General features: G+C 43.8%; 1 pseudogene; it reads right to left on the bottom strand.

Moving 5' to 3' along the window:
• Window positions 1–192: 192 nt before the first annotated feature.
• LOC112215809 lies at window positions 193–16,178 on the bottom strand (annotated as a pseudogene).
• Between the last annotated feature and the right edge of the window lie 125 nt (window positions 16,179–16,303).

Raw genomic sequence — 16,303 nt, 5'->3', positions numbered from 1 at the left:
CAACTAATGTAGAAACCAAATGTGATTAAAACAACTGCCTGAGCCCACTGAATGAAATGGAACAAAGCATTTTGTACTGCACATTTCAGTTTGGTTTCCTTTTTCACTTTACTTCACTTGTCATACAGGGGCCTCACCTAAGTTCTGTAAGAAGTTTACATGTTCACAATATAACACACCCGTCACACCTCAGAAGATTTACCAATACAGTATTTATTTTCTTGCTCATATTTTGATATAATTCCTATGTTACAGTACAATGTGCAATGCTGTATTAAAAACAAAAACCTCTTGAAATTCAAAGGATACTTACTATTCCACTACTACCACCAGAGAGCAGTATTCTATCTTTGTTCTGGCTAGTTTCTCTGTGATCTTAAAGGGTTGTGTATTCAAAACTCTGTGGTAGGAGAGTTAAGATAAAAGTATGACTTTAACATTACCAGCTGAGGGACCTATCGAAGGTTCAAACATTTTACTGAGCTGTTCATTCACCTTTGATATAACCTTTTTAAGTGCCAACCTCAATTCATTAACAAAAATTCTTATGGAAATGAATACTTTCAGGGTAAAAAAAGTGTAAACCTTCTCACAAAATATAAAACGGACACATCCAAAACTTAATATAAACGTGTAGTCATGCATTTGTTAATTGGGCTGCATACTGCTTTATTTTTTTTATACATCAGTTCTTATCTTACATGTAAAATATATTATTTTTTGTTACGTGATATGTGAATATCTACATTATTCATTTGCATGGGAGAAATTTGTGAATTGGACATTAGGCTCCTCCAAGAGCTGTGATGGTAAAGTACCAGTTGGCAAGGGGACAGTGTGTGCGCATGTCTGTTTTGCCGGTGTGCAAGTTTTTTTTTGCTGAACTGGAGCAGTGTCTAAAGGTACCTGTATTAACACTTGATCTAAACTCTCTATAAAATGAAATCTAAACAAGTCATATCACAAGCTGTCCTAACAACTGCTGTCAGTTTATAACAAATCACCTGTGTTATTTTATGAAGATATGCTAACTAACAAACCCATATTGCTGCACGAGACACTGGTCATTAACTTGTCATAGCCTGAGCTCAGTTGATGTGACCACTCATCACATTCAGTGAAGTCCTGTTTTAGATACTGGCGTAGGTAGGCTCTGTGATGGTTGTTTACTGTAAGGTAGCTGTCGTTCTATAGTGTCCAGTGTGTTGGCTCTATGGAGGCCCTGTCTGGTGCCCCTGAGGAGACCCTTGTTGGGGCCCAGAGGGGTACCCTGTTGGAGGTGCCCAGGCCCCTGCACTGGGTGGACGACTGGGCTCCCCACTTCCTGACTGGTCGAGCTCAGCGCTGTCGCAGTCCGAGTCGTCGCACAGGGCCCGACTCTGAGGTAGAGGGAGAGAAGAGAAACATTATGCTAAAGGTAGAAGACAAACAACTGAAACCTCAGAGTTATGGGAGGTGTTAATGGTTCTTGTCCACGGAAGTAGTGTAGATTAGAAACTAGTGGTGGGGAACAGATAAACTAGACTGAACAAAAATATAAATGCAACATGTAAAGTGTTGGTCCCATGTTTCATGAGCTGAAATAACAAATACCCAGATCATTTCCCATGTGCACAAAAAGCTTATTCCTCTCTAATTATGGTCACAAATTTGTTTACATCCCTGTTAGTGAGCATTTCTCCTTTGCCAACTACAGACCACGTGTCTGGCTTCATGTGTGCGAGTAGTTTGCTGATGTCAACATTGTGAACAGAGTGCTCCATGGTGGCAGTGGGGTTATGGTGGCATAAGCTATGGACAACAAACACAATTGCATTTTATCGATGACAATTTGAATGCACATAAATACCATGATGAGATCCTGAGGCCCGTTTCTTTTAAGGTATATGTGACCAACAGATGCATATCTCTATTCCCAGTCATGTGAAATCCATAGATTAGTGCCTAATGAATTTATTTAAATTGATAGATTTCCTCATATAAACTGGAACAAATTGTTGTATGTTGCGTTTATATTTTTCTTCACAGTAATTAAAAATAACACAAGATATACAGTGCATTCGGAAAGTATTCAGACCCCTTCACTTTTTCCACATTTTGTTAAGTTACAGCCTTATTCTAAAATGGATTAAATTAAAAAAAATCCTCATCAATCTACACACATTACCGCATAATTACAAAGTGAAAACCGTTTTTAAATATTTTTTGCAAATATATAAAAACCTAAATTAAAAAAATACCTTATTTACATATGTATTCAGATCCTTTGCTTTGAGACTCGAAATGTAACTCAGGTGCATCCTGTTTCCAATGATCATCTTTGAAATGTTTCTACAGCTTGATTGGAGTCTACCTGTGTCAAATTAATTTGATTGGACATGATTTGGAAAGTCACACACCTGTTTATATAATGTCCCACAGTTGACAGTGCATGTCAGAGCAAAAACCAAGCCATGAGGTCGAAGGAATTGTCCATAGAGCTCTGAGACAGGATTGTGTCGAGGCACAGCTCTAGGAAGAGTGGCAAAAAAAATTCTGCAGCATTGAAGGTCCCCAAGAACACAGTGGCCTCTATCATTCTTAAATGGAAGAAGTTTGGAACCATCAAGTCTCTTCCTAGAGCTGGCCGCCCAGCCAAACTGAGCAATCAGGGGAGAAGGGCCTTGGTCAGGGAGGTGACCAAGAACCCGATGGTCACTCTGACAGAGCTCCAGAGTTCCTCTGTGGAGATGGGAGAACCTCCCAGAAGGACAATCATCTCTGTAGCACTCCACCAATCAGGCCTTTGTGGTAGAGTGGCCAGACGAAAGCCCACTCCTCAGTAAAATGCACATGACTGCCCGCTTGGAGTTTGCCAAAAAGGCACCTAAAGATTCTCTGGTCTGATGAAACCAAGATTGAACTTTTTGGCCTAAATTCCAAGCGTTACGTCTGGAGGAAACGTCGCACCATCCCTAAACCTGATCCAGAGTGCTCAGGACCTCAGACTGGGGAGAAAGTTCACCTTCCAACAGGACAACGACCCTAAGCACACAGCCAAGGCAACGCAGGAGTGGCTTTGGGACAAGTTTCAAAATCATCCTTGAGTGGCCCAGCCTGAGCCCGGACTTCTCTGGAGACCTGAAAATAGCTGTGCAGCGATGCTCACCCATCCAACCGGACAGATCTTGATAGGATCTGCAGAGAAGAATGGGAGAAACTCCCCAAATACAGGTGTGTCAAGCTTGTAGCGTCATACCCAAGAAGACTCGAGGCTGTTATTGCTGCCAAAGGTGCTTCAACAAAGTACTCAACAAAGTACTGAGCAAAAGCGTCTGAATACTTATGTGAATGTGATATTTCAGTTGTTTCTATTTAATAAGTTTGCAAAAAATTCTAAAAAATACTCTGAATACTTTCCGAATGCACTGTATATCCAGTATCAGAGAGAGAGAATTGTGTTGCCTCATTAGGATTCTGTGAAGCGTCCAGCAGGGCTTTGACCTGGCCCAGGGCTCCCTCCCTCTCAGACAGCCCGCCAGAGGCCTGCACCGGGTCAGTGTTGTCTGCTGGGATTTCTGACCCCTGCGACAGGAGGTCATCGCTACGGTCGCCCAGACGGTCGTCTGTGTTGGTGCTGACGACGTCCGGCGTGCCGCTGTGGGAGTGGTCGGTGGTGTGGCCCTCTTCGCCATCTGACACAGAGAGGTTCTCCGAGCTGAAGGTAGACACCAACTGGCACTTGGTGATGCTGGTCGGACGTCTGAGGAGGATGAACGAGGGAGAAGAGGGAGATGAAAGAAGAGAGGAATCCAGTTTAGTTTCAGTTTTGATCCATTCATTTGATTAATATTGAATATTCATATTTTATAGTCATATTTAATAGTCATATTGAATAGTCATATTGAACAGTCATACTGAACATTCATATTGAATAGGCATATTGAATAGTCATACTGAACAGTCATACTGAACAGTCATATTTAATAGTCATATCGAATAGTCATATTGAATAGTCATATTGAATAGTCATACTGAACAGTCATATTAAATAGTCATATTGAACAGTCATTAAATTGTCATATTCAATAGTCATATTGAACAGTCATACTGAACAGTCATACTGAACAGTCATATTTAATAGTCATATCGAATAGTCATATTTGGAAGTCATACTGAACAGTCCAACTGAACAGTCATATTGAACAGTCATACTGAACATTCATATTGAATAGTCATATTGAATAGTCATACTGAACAGTCATATTGAACAGTCATACTGAACAGTCATATTTAATAGTCATATCGAATAGTCATATTTGGCAGTCATACTGAACAGTCCAACTGAACAGTCATATCGAATAGTCATATTGAACAGTCATACTGAACAGTCATATTGAATAGATATATTGAACAGTCATATTGAATAGTCATATTGAACAGTCATATTGAACAGTCATATTGAATAGTCATATTGAACAGTCATATTGAATAGTCATATTGAACAGTCATACTGAACGGTCATACTGAACAGTCATATTGAACAGTCATACTGAACAGTCATATTGAATAGTCATATTGAACAGTCATACTGAACAGTCATATTGAATAGTCATATTGAACAGTCATTCTGAATAGTCATATTGAACAGTCATACTGAACGGTCATACTGAACAGTCATATTGAATAGTCATATTGAACAGTCATATTGAATAGGCATACTGAACAGTCATATTGAAGTCATACTGAACATTTATACTGAACAGTCAAATTGAAGTCATACTGAACATTTATACTGAACAGTCAAATTGAACAGTCATATTGAATAGTCATATTGAACAGTCATAATGAACAGTCATATTGAATAGTCATATTGAACAGTCATACTGAATAGTCATATTGAACAGTCATACTGAACAGTCATACTGAACAGTCATATTGAACAGTCATACTGAACAGTCATATTGAATAGTCATATTGAACAGTCATATTGAACAGTCATACTGAATAGTCATATTGAACAGTCATATTGAACAGTCATACTGAATAGTCATATTGAATGGTCATACTGAACAGTCATATTGAACAGTCATATTGAACAGTCATATTGAATAGTCATATTGAACGGTCATACTGAACGGTCATATTGAATAGTCATATTGAACAGTCATATTGAATAGTCTTATTGAACAGTCATACTGAACAGTCATATTGAACAGTCATATTGAATAGTCATATTGAACAGTCATACTGAACAGTCATACTGAACAGTCATACTGAACAGTCATACTGAATATTCATTGAATAACCACTTACACCACTTACACAAAATCTCTGATTAGAATAGTAATATTTTACAAATGTTATTTTTATAACGGTACCAAACACTATGACTCCTAAAATCATATCACATAACCATTTAGTGGAGATATCAAAGATGAGAAAATAAGACATTTTTTCTGTTTTTTGGGCACTGGAGTACAGCAACATGCTGTACTCACCTTCAGTGTTGGGGAGTAGTGAACCACATATAATTCAACTAGTGATTTAACTACATTTTGCAGTAGCTTGGTGGTAGTTGAACTACATTCTAATCTTGGTAGTGCTTTCATTACTTTTGACATGTAGCAGTGTAGCTAACTACTGGAATTACACACTACCTGTTTTGCTAAAATAAAATATGGGTAGGCAAGAATTGTCTTTCTTTTTCAGCATCAGACATGCCTAATTCTCACTTGAAACCCAGTTTTCGTGTTTAATGGGCTAAATGACACATTCTGTTAACATCTGACTCCAGAGTGGTCTGTTCTTGCAATTTGTAGTCTATGACGTTTCAGATTTAGATATGAAAATGTATCACAAAGTAGATTGGATGTAGTGAACTACTTTTTCAACTATATTTTTCTTAAGGGTAGATTTAGTGTATCTTTACTTCTTCCAGTGTGAAGTAATCTGTATCTTGGTAAACTATATTTTCCGAGTAGCTTCCCCAACACTGCTCACCGTCTCCGTGGCAACTCCACCTCGCTGTCAACCTCCCCCTCCTCCTCCTCTGAAGACACGCCACGCCTCTGTGGACACAGCAGGGAAAACAGAATGGGTTAGCTAACAGATTCACAGAGATGAAAGGAGAGAGTACATACTGAACATAACTAGCTTCCATTGGGACTGTACCTGTTTGCGTGCGATGGCCGCCCTGTACAGGATAGCTGAGGGAGTGAGATGGCCTGATGCCCCCCGGGGTAACCTCATGCCACTCACTCCCTCTTCCTTATCGTCCCCATCGTGGGGCAGGCGTGGGCCGCCCAGCACAGACCCCCTCCCGGCGGCCGCCCCCCTTCCACATGGCGAGTCTGGGCTGCTAGAGAAGGGGAACGAGGCCGCGTCCTCGCTGGGCGTGTCGCTGCGTGGGGTGGTCTCTGTGAGGTCATCCAGACCCCCCGCGCCCCCCTCGGACCCCCCTAGGCCCGCGTAGGCGCTCAGGCTGCCGCCCCTCTCAAGCCCCCCAACGGTAGGTTCTCCTTTCCCTTGACCCTCAGCCACCAGTGTGGTGCAGATGAGGTCTGGGCTGGAGGAGGACAGCTGCCTCTGCTGCTGCTCGTGGCCCAGGGCCCGCAGGGCCATGCTGGGTTCCTGGAGCTGCTTGGAGGGGCCCGTGCTGGAGCTGTTGACCTGGGCAGGGTTTTCCCCGTCGGGAGAGGGTTGAGTAGCCTTCAGGCCGGCAAGGTCCCCGCTGCTGCCCTTGCCAGGCTTGCGGTGGCGGGTCTTGACCCTACGCGAGCGGCTAGGAGACGTGGAGCCCCTGTTGGAGCAGGAGGGGATAGTGACCTGCATCACGGAGGAATCCATCTTGGGAATGATCACCTCTGACTTGAGGATGTCTGGCCTATGAGAACAGAATAGAATAAGAAATGATGGTCAGATGTGAAATAATTGGATAATAAATCTTCAGCTATTTATAATGGTTTCAATCGAGTATTTAGTTTTGCATGATCCACCTCCTTATAGGGTTCAGATAAGAACTACGCTTGTCTCCTATGCTTTTGGCTCTCGGAATGAACTCTCACCTCTTTCCAGAGGGCAGTTTCTGTGGGACATTTCTCTTCTTGATGAGTTTGTCCATGGAGTTGGAGGAGCTAGTCTGTCTGGAGCTGTGGTGCTTGAACAGTCCTGGATACTTCTTATCTAAAGACTGCTCTCTCCTAGGAACACATCAATACCATTCATGTTGATTGCATAAGAAATCGAGAAACTAGTCTGTTCTACATATTCTATTTCTATGACTTGTATCCTCTATAACCCGAAATAGCAGAGACTATTTATCAACTCATTTTGAAACACTGCATGTTCAGAAGGTCTATATGCCATAATAGCTGACATGATTCATGTGATAAATTAGACTTTTCTTTATGCAAATGATCCGAGAATTAGCTAAACAACTAAATAAGCATCGAAGTGCTTTGATTGAGGGAGCCACCTACTTCTGCAGCTCTTTCTCTTTGAGCTCCAGCTGCAGCATGACAGCGTTGAGCTCCATGTAGAGGTTGTTGGTCCTCTCCAGCTTCCTCTCATAGTGCTCCCGGATGTCCAGAGCGTGCCTGAATAGACAAGAGCGCACAAATGACATCATGCTCCGCATGAAAGGATGCAAGAAGTGTGCCCTGAGACTATTATTTTCTATCTCTTTCTTTTTTCTATCTTCAAAGATAGATAAGGGAAGGGCATTGGATAAAAAGGACCGGTAGACATTTGATGTTAGTGAAACTGCCTGTCGACATGACCATGCGATTACTGTACTATAGTTTCACAGCTCATAACAAGGCACTGCCCACTGGGCACACACTGGTTGAATCAATGCTGTGTCCATGTCATTTCAATGAATTGAGTCTGGGCCCAGTGGGTGGTGGTTTTTCTCTGACACTATCCTGGCATAGCATCACTTCCAGCATCTAAAAGGGAAGAGTAACTCTGCCTGTCAGAGTGTCGTGGTACAGACCTGAGCTCCTCTCTGCGCCGGTTGATCAGTTCCTCGTCCAGTCGGTGCAGACAGGTCCCCTCAGACTTAATCTTCTCAAAGTGCTGCTTCACCTCCTCCCGCCACTCAGCCTGCGCAACACACACACACACACACACACACACACTTAGACACTGGGTATGTGTGTGAGTGTACACGTGCATGCACATATTTTTGCACTCATATCTGTCACTTGGGAATGTGTTTGCTTGTGTATGAGTTCATCAGGTTGTGTGAGATATAGTGTAGAGTAGGCTACCTGAGACTTGAAGTATGTCTCCTGTGGGGTGGAGAGTACATCAGCTGAGGCTATATCCAGATGGAGAAGGATCTGACGGAAAGAGGGTCTATTTCTGGGTTTACAGTTCCTGCAAAGCCAAGGAGATATTTTCAGTCAGAGACAACTTTGGTATATCTACTGTATAATCAATATGGTTCTACGTGGGACAAGTCTTAAAGGTTTAAAAGGACAGAATTTCCCGCTATCTATTTCCACTGCCGCCTCTCACCTCTCTCTCCTCTTTTCCACCATCCCTCTCTTTCCCCTCCTCCATCTCTACTCACCAGCACTGCCTCAGGAGGATTTTGAAGCCGTCTGGGCAGCTCTCGGGGATAGGGAGGTTCAGGCTGTTGTTGCCCACCCCCCAGATGATGGCAGAGGAGTCCACATCCTTATAGGGGACCTCCCCGGTCAGCATCTCCCACAGCACCACCCCGAACGACCTGCAGTTCACAACACTCCTTATGTTAGTGATCACTGAGATGGGATTGCATTGGTCATCTTTTCTATGGCCAAGAATCTTTCACTTACCAGATGTCCACCTTCTCCGATACGGGTTCATTCCGAATGACCTCTGGGGCCATCCAGGCCACCGTACCAGCGAAGGACATCTTCATGCTCTTATCAATGAGCTCCTTGGAGGTGCCGAAGTCAGAGATCTTCACTAGGTCATCATGGGTAATCAGCATACTTCCAAGGGTAGAAAGAAAACCACTATTATTGTAGATGTTCTTAAGCCAGAAATAGCAAAACATTTTATTAGAAAGAGCTCACTGATTCACTTTGGAGACTTCTAGTCTCTATAAGCCAGGGGTGGACGACATACAGCCCGCCGACCGGACTTGGTCCGCGAGATCATTCAATCCAGCCCACGGGTGGAATTATAATTTTTTGGGGTGTTAAAAAAACACTCTGGGACACTCTTGAACGGACTTGGTTTTGACTAACAAATCGGTCGTAAACAAAATATGTACGGCCCTCGGTTGAATTTGGAAATCGCGATGGGGCCCTCGAGCCAAAATGATTGCCCACACCTGATATAGGTGGACGGTTTTGATAATATCGAGCACATGGACTCACTTGGGGGACTTGAGGTCTCTGTGGATGATCTTGTGGAGGTGCAGGTAGTTCATGCCCCCGGCGATGCCCATGGCCCAGTCAATGAGCAGGGAGGGGGTGATCTTCCTGCCTGCTCTCAGCACCTCGTACAGCTGGCCCTGGGCACAGTACTCCATCAGGATACAGTAGCAGGGAGCCTGGGTGCAGATACCCCTGGGGGACAGAGAGGTAGGGAAGAAGGAATGGAGGGAGGGAGGGACAATGATAAAGAGGAGAATACTAGAGTCAATGTCTGATGATGTCATGATGGTTTGCCTGGTCTAGGCTACAATAGCTCGGACCAACAGTTGGGTATATGTTTATACGTTCTACTACTATAGTCATATACATCTCTACATCTCTGTTCTCTTGGGGTCTGGGTCAGGGAGTTTTTCTCACTTGAAGGTGATGATGTTGGGGTGCTTGAGTTTGCGTAGGTGCTTGATCTCCGTCTCCTTGATGTCCCGGACTTTCTTGACGGCCACATCCTCGCCGTGGAACTTCCCCAAGAAGACCGCCCCCTGGGCCCCGCTGCCGACCCATTGCAGGTCCGAGATCTCTTCAAACGGAACCTCCCAGGATTCTAAGAATGCAACATCAACACAAGGAAGCAGTAAGTGACAGGCAGTGGGTGGCAGACGGCTCTAAGCAAACCAGCTGAGATGTATCATATAAACGACATCATCTGTTGCATTTTAATGGTCCACAAGGGAAAGAGATCTACATACAGTGGGGAGAACAAGTATTTGATACACTGACGATTTTGCAGGTTTTCCTACTTACAAAGTATGTAGAGGTCTGTCATTTTTATCATAGGTACACTTCATCTGTGAGAGATGGAATCTAAAACAAAAATCCAGAAAATCACATTGTATGATTTTTAAGTAATTCGTTTGCATTTTATTGCATGACATAAGTATTTGATCACCTACTAACCAGTAAGAATTCCAGCTCTCACAGACCTGTTAGTTTTTCTTTAAGAAGCCCTCCTGTTCTCCACTCATTACCTGTATTAACTGCACCTGTTTGAACTCATTACCTGTATTAAAGACACCTGTCCACACACTCAAAGAAAGGACCACAGTCTCAAAGAAAATCATTAGTAACACACTACGCCGTGATGGATTAAAATCCTGCAGCGCACACAAGGTCCCCCTGCTCAAGCCAGCGCATGTCCAGGCCCATCTGAAGTTTGCCAATGACCATCTGGATGAACTAGAGGAGGAATGGGGGAAGGTCATGTGGTCTGGTGAGACAAAAATAGAGCTTTTTGGTCTAAACTCCACTCGCTGTGTTTGGAGGAAGAAGAAGGATGAGTACAACCCCAAGAACACCATCCCAACCGTGAAGCATGGAGGTGGAAACATCATTCTTTGGGGATGCTTTTCTGCAAAGGGGACAGGACGACTGCACCGTATTGAGGGGAGGAAGGATGGGGCCATGTATCGCGAGATCTTGGCCAACAACCTCCTTCCCCCAGTAAGAGCATTGAAGATGGGTCGTGGCTGGGTCTTCCAGCATGACAACGACCCGAAACACACAGCCAGGGCAACTAAGGAGGGGCTCCGTAAGAAGCATCTCAAGGTCCTGGAGTGGCCTAGCCAGTCTCCAGACCTGAACCCAATAGAAAATCTTTGGAGGGAGCTGAAAGTCCATATTGCCCAGCGACAGCACCGAAACCTGAAGGATCTGGAGAAGGTCTGTATGGAGGAGTGGGCCAAAATCCCTGCTGCAGTGTGCGCAAACCTGGTCAAGAACTACAGGAAATGTATGATCTCTGTAATTGCAAACAAAGGTTTCTGTACTAAATATTAAGTTATGCTTTTCTGATGTATCAAATACTTATGTCATGCAATAAAATGCAAATTAATTACTTAAAAATCATACAATGTGATTTTCTGGATTCCGTCTCTCACAGTTGAAGTGTACCTATGATACAAATTACAGACCTCTACATGCTTTGGAAGTAGGAAAACCTGCAAAATCGGCAGTGTATCAAATACTTGTTCTCCCCACTGTATATATAACTTTCCTATGGAAAAAAGTACTTAATATTGACATATTAATAGGTGTTTTTCCCGTTATGGCATCATAGCTCACGATTGGATCAATATGTGCAGTGTACAGTAAGATTGCAGTTGGAGAGACATGTAGAGGCAAACAGCTGCACGTCTCCCCAGAGCTAATCTCTCATCTCCCATAATCTGTCATAAGAGTACAGTAGATAGTTGAATAACTGAGAGTTTGGTCACTGTGAGAAGACAGACGCCAGTAGGCGGAATAAGAGAGACAAGCAGATTAATTCTGCATGAGGTCCACTGAAGTTTTGTGGTCTCAAGGGACCTGCTGCTGTAGAGGCAGCTGTTCTTGTTGTCTCGTTAACCAGCTGTGAATCCGCTACCGTAGATAAGACTGTGAATGAGGCTAGTGCAAAGGTAACATCAGCCGCATTATGGCGGAGAGTAGCAGGAAGGCATAGTGAGAGATATAAAAAGAGAGAGAAATGTAAGCCATTTTAGTGAATACCCTCCAAAATGAAAAGTAGCAAGGAAGAGCAGCATCTCGAAGTTGAACCTTTTTATTGGATATATAATGCATCACCATGGTTACGGATTTACCTCAACATCTTTCACAGTGAATGACTAACATTTCATGTGACAATAGATTCAGTATCCTACATGACATCGCCATGTATTTCTGTATTGGTTAAGGTATTCAGTATCCTAAAAGTATACAAAAGTCGTTATTAAACACAGAAGACCTTGTGCTGAAGTGACAAAGAACTGGCTGTTATACTCACTCCACACACCTTCCTGGTTATGCTTGTGTTCGGGGGAGTATGCTTTCCCGATCATGGTCCAGACGGGTTTCAGGCAGCCAAACAGCCCCTCCAGAAACCCTCCACCTCCTTGCTGCATCCGGATGTTGTCTGATTGGCTACGGACGGCCCCAGCCTCCGAGCTAAGCCCCGCCTCTGCCCCGCCCCCACACTGGCAGGCCTCATGCTCGTGTAACTTCAGCACACTGTTGTCAAAGTGGGCCGGGGGCCCGTCACTAGGGGTGGGGCTGCTGCCGCAGGTGTGGGGGCACCCCTCAACCCCGCCTGGCACCCCTGGTGCCCCACCTGTGTCGATGGACAACACGTTGCGGAGGACACACTGGGTGGGGGTCAGGTCGGTCTCTGGGGTGCAGGCAGGGGTGTCTGCATCCAACCTGCGGAAGGGGGCTCTGAGATGGGGGTGCTGAAGCCTGAGAGAGAGGGGGAGGGGGCGCGGGGCTCATGGAGGCAGGTCCCACTCATCAGGGGGTCCCACAACACAGTAGCCAAGGATGGATGGGGGTACAGAGGGAGAAGGGGAGGCCTGGATGGGGAGAAACAAAAATGAAGAGGGAAGAAAAAATCTAATGAATCACTATAAATCAGCATAATCCATTAATACCTGCTCTTTTGGCTGTTTGGAGCTGTCCAGTGCTGAAATATACCTGTATTTCAGTTTCTCATTCAAAATAGTGTTTTCTGAATGTTTGGCCTTGTCAGTATGATACATATACTCTCAGAAAATAGGGTACGGTTAGGGTCAGAGGCATACCACAGTTTTGCGAGCTTGGCAAACCTGTATTGGGGAGTTTCTGCCATTCTTTTCTGCAGATCATTTCAAGCTGTCAGGTTGGATGGGGAGCGTCACTGAACAGCTATTTTCAGGTCTCTCATCAGATGTTGGATTGGGTTCAAGCCCCGGCTCTGCCTGGGCCACTCAAGGACATTCAGACTTGTCCTAAAGGAACTCCTGCGTTGTGTTGGCTGTGTGCTTAGGGTCATTGGAAGGTCATTGGAAGGTCATTGCAAACTCCAAGCGGACTGTCATGTACCTTTTACTGAGGAGTGTCTTCCGTCTGGCAACTCTACCACAAAGGCCTGATTGGTGGAGTGCAGATTGGTGGAGTGCAGAAGGAGTTGTCCTTCTGGAAGTTCTCCCGTCTCCACAGGTGAACTCTGGAGTTCTGCCAGAGTGACCATTGGGTTCATGGTCACCTCCCTGACCAAGGCTCTTCTCCCCCGATTGATCAGTTTGGCCAGGCGGCTAGCCCTAGGAAGAGTCTTGGTGCTTCCAAACTTTTTAAATTTAAGAATGATTGAGGCTATTCTTCTTGGGGACCTTCAATGCTGCAGAAATGTTTTGGTACTCTTCCCCCGATCTGTGCCTTGACACAATCCTTTCTCGGAGCTCTACGGACAATTCCTTCAACCTCATGGCTTGGTTTTTGCTCTGGCATGCACTGTCAACTGTGCAACCTTATATAGACAGCTGTGTGCCTTTCCAAATCATGTCCAATCAATTGAATTTACCACAGGTGGACTCCAGCCAAGTCGTAGAAACATCTCAAGGGTGGTCAATCAAAACAGGATGCACCAAACTCAATTTCGAGTCTCATATCAAAGGGTCTGAATACTTATGTAAATAAGGCATTTTTTATTTTTATTTTTAATACATTTGCAAAAAATGTCTAAAAACCTGTTTTTGCTTTGTCATTATGGGGTATTGTGTGTAGATCGATGAGATTATTTTTTTCAATAAGGCTGTACCGTAACAAAATGTGGGAAAAATGGAAGTAGTCTGAATATGAATGCACAGTATAATCTCACATGGTACTGTTCTGTACCTTTGTTCTGTACATTTGGGGATAATCTAGTATAATGTAAAAATGTTGTACCCGATATTTGGAATATAAAAGGTACAATCATAGGAGGCATGGCTGAGTTGGGGTGGCATTCAGTTAGTTATTTTTGACCACCTGTGATTGAAAGTGGTGTACCAGTTTAAGCAGTCTATGGTTATGTTAATTAAAGTTTGAGCATGTCTGCTGCTAGTTCTGATGTCTTTATAAAGGCTTACATAAAAGCATGTGACAATAAAGAGCTGCAATTAATATTTCAGCGATGTTAACCCAACACTGATCAAACTAGTCAAGAGGTATATGGACCTCTTAGCGTACTGATTAACGTGTTGACTTGACAGTTGCTGGACCCAGGTTCGAATCCCAGGCTACCCCCACGAACTGGTGTCAGAAGCGGGATGGCGGAGAGGTGTGAACACATGAGGAGCTTGGTATAGAGAAGAGGTACATTTTTGTCACGTAAAAGGAACACACGGCTTTGTCACTGTGATGGTACTCTAAAAAGGGAAATTTGTACAAACTGCAAGGATATATACCTATAACTAACAATGGATTTCGCTTACAGGTACCACTACAGTGACAAGCGTTTGGAACCCTTTAAGTACAATTGGGTACCTTCTTTAAGTTTAAGTAGAGTAGAAATTATTGTAATCAAGTCAACTACAAAGGTGTTGTTCACTCAGCAGAAAGACTGTCTCTAACAGACTAAACATCAAACAGATGGGCCTTACTTTGTGGGAGAAGAGAGGGAGAGAGTGAGAGAAAAATGACTACAGGGAATCAAAAAAATCTTGCTCTACCTTTCTTTAAAAAAAACACTCCTGTGAGAACAAGTCAACCATTTCAATGCAATTTCTCCTCAATATAGACTCAATTATTCAGTAAACCACATTTTAATATCTATGAATCTATGAACGGGATCGAGGCAGTCAAACAGGGCCAAATCATCTGAAATGGGAAATAGTTTTATGAATGAACCAGGAAGATAGCACTGACTACAGAATAAACCTGACCTTTATCCCCAGGGTGATTCCCTTAGGAGTGTCACCATAGGGCAGGAAAGCCTATATATTTGTTACATTATGGATATGGATAGTACTCTGTTGGAATCAATAAGGATGAGTAAGCTGCTATGCTTCTTCTGGTACTGTATGTATTGAATGGTCCTGTCACATGCTTGGCATGACAGTGTTATGCTGCAACCAATTCATTTACAATACTGTACAAGTCATGGCATTGTATCTCTGTAGAATATGACGAAATTGCATAACTAACCCATTGAGGTGTGTGTGTGTGTGTGCGTGTGCGTGCGTGCGCGCGCGCGTACGTGTGCGTGTGTGTGTAAGTAAGAGAGAGAGAGAGAGAACTGCCACATGTACCCAATTTACATTATACGGCAGCCCCTTACTCTGTACTGCACCACCGCATGAATCGCGATGCTCGAGCGAATAGAGAGCGTTAAATGGGAAAAACACTGGGCCACAGTGGGAAGGAGCACTTTCGCTCACAAATGCAGGGAGATCTATCTTTAAATAACCAAGGATGTGATGATGACACTCACTAGCATCACAGTCGACGTGCATGAATTAAAGCCCGAACCGTACGAGTCCATCCATGCCAAGTCTAACTGCCGCATCGTCTGTAGATTTACTTAATGTTGGCACCAACACAAACATATTTCGTAATAGATTATCACGCTGCTGCATAAATATGATCTCTCGCATTAATCAGCGATTATGCATTTTCTCCTAGATTGACGTGCTGTTACGCTACAATGTGAACAGAGTACGAACAGAGTACATTGCATGAGGCAAAGACAAACCTACATGAACATCTCATAATACCTGATTTCCTATTTGATCTATAATACTTGATAGCATGACATTCCCATACCTTTCTGCCTGGTTGATGTCGCGTTGTCAAGTACGGGATGGGTTCAGCTTGCTACATGCGATAATTAAGAACAATTGTCGTTTTTCCTCTCCGGACTTACAGTCGTTTTATTGCGTGAAAGTCCCTTTCCACGAGTTCACGTTATCAGAACGAATCCCAGCGGGCAAATTGTGTTATCAATAACCGGGGAACCATGGAACGTGAGTCGCGCGCTGTGTTGGGGGAGGGAGCTGTCTCCTTCCCAGTGCTGAATTGACGTCACGGAGGAGCAAGCTACCCACAAGGGGGCGCGAATATCGCCCCCACAAAATTGTACAGTGGTTTCCATCTTTTCAGCAACGTTTCATAAACTGTCTTCGAGT

Source organism: Oncorhynchus tshawytscha, linkage group LG16 (assembly GCF_018296145.1).
Source record: "Oncorhynchus tshawytscha isolate Ot180627B linkage group LG16, Otsh_v2.0, whole genome shotgun sequence".
Taxonomy (NCBI): Eukaryota; Metazoa; Chordata; class Actinopteri; order Salmoniformes; family Salmonidae; genus Oncorhynchus; species Oncorhynchus tshawytscha.
Note: the sequence above shows the minus strand (reverse complement) of the source record. Positions and strands in the feature narration are given on the sequence as shown.